The sequence below is a fragment of the Lepus europaeus genome, chromosome 5, assembly GCF_033115175.1.
Source record: "Lepus europaeus isolate LE1 chromosome 5, mLepTim1.pri, whole genome shotgun sequence".
Taxonomy (NCBI): domain Eukaryota; kingdom Metazoa; phylum Chordata; class Mammalia; order Lagomorpha; family Leporidae; genus Lepus; species Lepus europaeus.
The window spans coordinates 93,071,929-93,077,304 of NC_084831.1; positions in this window are offsets into that span (position 1 = coordinate 93,071,929).

A 5,376-nucleotide genomic window follows, 5' to 3' on the forward strand; every position below is an offset into this window, starting at 1 on the left:
ACTTGGACTTCTATATTGTAGTTTCACAGTTAAAGGAATTTGTCTTGAGTCCTGGATTAGGCTTTGTATTTTTGAATTATTGTTGCACTGAGTTAAGACTTTGGACTCTGGGGAAAGGAATGAATGTGTTTTGCATTGTGAGATGGACTTGAACTTTTGGGAGCCAGGGGCAAAATGTGATGGTTTGAATAATAGCTTTGATTTCCCCCAAAGTCCCATGAATTGGAGGCTTGCCATCAAAAGGCAGTTTTCATGAGTGTGTTGGTTCTATGAGCCAACTTGCCTAGTTTCTCTGCTTCCTTAATGGGCGTGTGATCCTGCTTCCACATGTTTTCTAGCATCCACCACTTTCATCAGATGCCGGACCAATGGGGTTGCCAGTCTTGGACTGTGAACCTGTAAAATGTAAGCCAAAATAGACCTTCTTCCTTATCAGGAAGCTCCTTTTAGGTATTCACTGTACAGTACTGAAAAGCTGATTAACACAATGTGAATTAAGGAAATCTGTTCATACTACAGATATCTGAAGGAGATTGTCAAGATGAAAAACAGAGGTCTCATTATAGGCTATTTTTTTTCCTCTTGTCTCTATGTGTTGGGATAGCTTACACTGTTGCCCTGGAAATGAGTAATCTCTGTCTAATGGTGCACAAAGGGAAAATGCTATCCACATTAGTGAAAGTGACCATTAAACTGCCACACTGTGTTTGAAAAGCATTTGTACCTGTGTGAAGATTAGTAGGAGGGTCTCTGAGATGTCAATCAGCATTCAAGCAGTATGCAGATATTTAGTTCCACTTTTAGCAAGTGCATTTGCTTATATTTCAGCTTAAGATTTCATTTAACATGATTCCTTAAAAAAAACTTGAAAATCACTAAGCTAGAATAGATTCCAGTTTTAAATAGTCCAGCTCTAATAGATTTTCCAGTTCTACTAGAAATTCAAATAAATTAATTGCTTAATTTGTTGCTTCACACAACCAAAGCATTCTGGAATGTAATTGCACTAATTCATACCTTAAATACGTTCTGACTCTAAGAGCTACCTCATTATTCTCCACTCTCCTTTTCCTGGGAGTGATATTATTAGCTTTATTTTTCAGCTGGAGAAAGTAAGATGAAGATTGACTCTGCTGGCAAAATGCCAAATGTCACATCCAGAAAGAGTCCCAATTTGTCCTAATGTTAGAACCAACAGACATTGAAGGCAGGAAATATGTCATTTTCTGTAGAGAATCTCCACATTTTCTAGCATTTTCCTGTGAATTTAATAGATTTGAACGAAGAACCAGATAACACCATATTCTCAGAATGGAGTAAACAATGTTGACTCAGACACCCAAGATAAATGATGATGTATGAATTGTTTAACTGAATCTCTGTAAATGCCATAAAGACTAACTATGACTTAAAAGTCCTATGATTAAGACTGCTCATGCTATTCTGATTTAACATAAAGGTTCAAGAAAATTTATCAAACCACTGGTACAATACAAAACTTAAAAGTCTTGAAAAAGTTATAGAATTTCTAAATCAGGCCACAAAAGACTTTTCTCAATGTTGTGAGGGCTCTAAGTTCATGTCCAATTATTATTTTATCTATCAGTCATTTGATTATTGTTTAATAAATTCTCCTTACTGAGTATTTTAGCCAGTAATTTTTTGTGGTCATTCAGTCACTAATGAACAGAATTTTAGCATTTGTCAAGTACTAGGCTGCAACCAGGTGCTTGTTCCAATAATGCCATGTTTTATTCTAGCTCCAATAAAACAGCATGTGACAGTAGTGGAAAGCATCTGTGATATTATTCAGCATCTGTCTTTACTGATTCACACTTAACTTTGAATCTTCTTGTTCACTCATTTAATTAATACTATATGCCAAGTATGGGGGGAAAATGGAGTTTCTGATCCTTAAAGGCTCCATTTTCATGGGAGGGAGAATGAAAAAATAAGAGGAAAAATTATATAATGTCAAATGGTAATAGGAATTATGGAGGAAAATAAAGGTTAGATATTTAAAAAGTGACATCATAATCAGAAAGGATGATGAAGAAAATTCCCTCTTTGGAGATGGTGTTGGAAAAGATATAAAAATTGAGTAGGTAAGTTATGTTAATTCCTGGAAAAAGAATCTTCAAGTCAGAGAACACTTAATGCAAACGTGCTAAGATGGGACTTTTGTTGGCATGGTAAAGGAATAGCAAAAAGGTCAGTGTAATACTAACTGGAAGCACATGAAATCCGAGAAGTAGCCAGAGAAAAATAATAGAGAAACTTTAAAACCAAGATGAAGACTTTGGATTTCCTTTCCAAAATTACAACTGAAATGCCTTTAGAGAGTTTTGTTTGTAAGTTTGTTTGTATAGATTGGTGAGTAGGAGAGGAACCAGGGACCAGTTATTTGGCTATTGAGTAAGTTTTCAATAAATGATAATGATGATATTGCATGAAGATGACAAATTATAGTAATGATATTGGAGTGGGGATTTGAGAGGAGCTGGAGTTGGAATATATTTTGTCATCATTAGAAACAGTGACAAAAATCTGTTCATGCTACCCATGTTTGTGAAGATGAATTCTAATTTCAGCTAGGACTTAAAGTAAAAATCTCTCCTCTTGTCAAAAAGTATGCAACTGGTCTATTTCATTGCTTCAATGTAGTAGAAGTCATAGGACATAGCAAATACAACACTAAAATGATAAATAAATGTCAATAAAGAGACAGAAAGCCCTTTCTGGTGTTGCTAAGTAATAAAGCAAGCTAGCATCTACAGAGCAAAGTGCAGGGAAGTTGAATTACTCTAGATGTTTTAAGGATTTATTTATTTATTTGGAAAAGAGGAGGAGAGAAAGAGATACTATTGAGTGAGAAATTTCAAGAAATCTCCCATTCATTTGTTCACTCCCCAAATGACTGCATTAGCCAGGGCTGGGCTAGGCTTAAGCTAGCATCCAGGAACTAGATCAAGATCTCCCAAGTGAATGTCAGGGACTCAAACATTTGAACCATTATCTAGTGTTTCCCAGGCACACGAGCAGGGAGCTGGATCAGAAGTGCAGTAGCTGAGACTCAAACCAACACTCCAATATGGGATGCAAAAAACTAGCTAATCAAACTTAACAACAAATCTGAAAGATCACTCACCTGGACTAAGTGGGATTTAAGCCTGGTAGACAGGGATGATTCAACATTCTCAAATCAATCAATGTAATACAGTGCATTAATGAACTGAAGAAAAAAAACATATGATTATCTCAATAGATGCAGAAAGAGCACTTGATCAAATACAACTTCTTTCATGATGAAAACCTTAAGCAAATTTGGTATAGAAGGAACATTCTTCAACACAATCAAGGTAATTTATGACAAACCCAAAGCCAGCGTATTATTGAATGGGGAAAAATCGGATACATTCCCACCAAGATCTGGAACCAGACAAGGATGCTCACTCTCACCATTATTATTCAATTAGTCCTGGAAATATATTGCCAGAATCATTAGGCAAGAAAGAGAAATCAAAGAGATACAACTTGGTAAGGAGGAAATCAAATTTTCGCTATTTGCAGATGACATGATACTGTAAGTAGGTGAACTAAAAGAATTCACTAACAGACCATTGAAACTTATAAAATAGTTTGGTAAAGTGGAAGAATATAAAGTTAACATGCAAAAATTGTTAGCCTTTACATAAACAAACAATGCCATGAATGAGAAAGAACTTCTAAGATCAATTCCATTCATAATAGCTACCAAAAATTTAAATAGTTTGGAATAAATTTAATCAAGGATGTCAAAGATCTCTACAATGAAAATTATAAAACATTTAAGAAATGAATAGAAGAAGACATAAAAAAATGGAAAAATTTTCCATGTTCATGGATTGGAAGAATCAACATCATCAAAATGTTTTTAATACCAAAAGCAATTTACAGATTCAATGAGAATCCCCCCCCCAAAAATTCTAATGATATTCTTCTCAGATCTAGATAAAAATGGTGCTAAAATTCATATGGAAACATAAGAGACCCCAAATAGATAAAGCAATTTTATACAACAAAATGAAGACAAGGCATCACAACATCAGATTTTAAGATGTAATAAAGGGGAGCTGGCACTGTGGCATAGCAGGTGAGGCAAATGCCTGCAGTGCTGGCATCCCAGATGGGCGCTGGTTCGAGTCTTAGCCGCTCCACTTCTGATCCAGCTCTCTGCTATGGCCTGGGAATGCAGTGGAAGATGACCCAAGTCCTTGGGCCCCTGTACATGGGAGGCCTGGAAGAATCTCTTGGCTCCTGGCTTCGGATCAGCATAGCTTCAGCCATTGCAGCCATCTGGGGAGTGACCAGTGGATGGAGGACCTCTCTCTCTCTCTCTCTCTCTCTGCCTCTGACTCTCTGCAACTCTGCCTTCAAAATAGATAAATAAATCTTTTCTTTAAAAAAAAGACATAATACAAGGCAATTATTATCAAAGCAGCCTAGTACTGGCACAAGAATAGTGGTGAAGACCATTGGAACAGAATAGAAACTCCACAAATCAATCCACACATCTACAACCAACTTTTAAGCAAGACCCCTATCTTACACTTACATGAAAATCCACAGAATGGATCAAAGACCTAATCACTAGAAGACATTGTGGGAACTCTGCAAGTCATTGCCATAGCAAAGAGTTCTTGGAAAAGACCCCAGAGCATAGGCAATCAAAGCCAAAATTGACATTTGGGATTACATCAAGCTGAGAAACTTCTGCACTGCAAAAGAAACAGTCAGCAAAGTGAAGAAGCCAATGACAGAATAATTGAAAATATTTGAGAACTATGTTACTGATAAAAGATTAACATCTAGAATCTATAAATAGCTCAAGAATTTCAATAGCAAAATAAACATTCCAGGTAAAACATGAGCAAAGGACTTGAACAGGTATTTTCAATAGAGGAAATTTAAGCTGCCAACAGACATTTGAAAAATGCTCAGGATCACAAGCCATTAGGGAAATGCTAAGCAAAACCACAATGATGTTTCACCTCATCCCAGTTAGAATGCCTCTTATACAGAAAGCAAGAAACAACAAATGCTGGCAAAAATGTGGGGAAAGAGGTACCCTAATCCACTGTTAGTGGGAATGTAAACCAGTGTAGCCACTGTGGAAGACAGTATGGAGATATCTTAGAAATCTGAATACAGACACAGCCATCCCACTCCTGGGAATTTACCCAAATGAAAAGAAATCAGAATATGAAAGAGTTACCTAAACCTCTATGTTTATTGTAGCTCAATTCACAATAGTATGGAATCAATCCAAATGTCCATCAACTGATGACTGGATAAAGAAATTATGGTATATATATACTATAGAGTACTACTGAGATG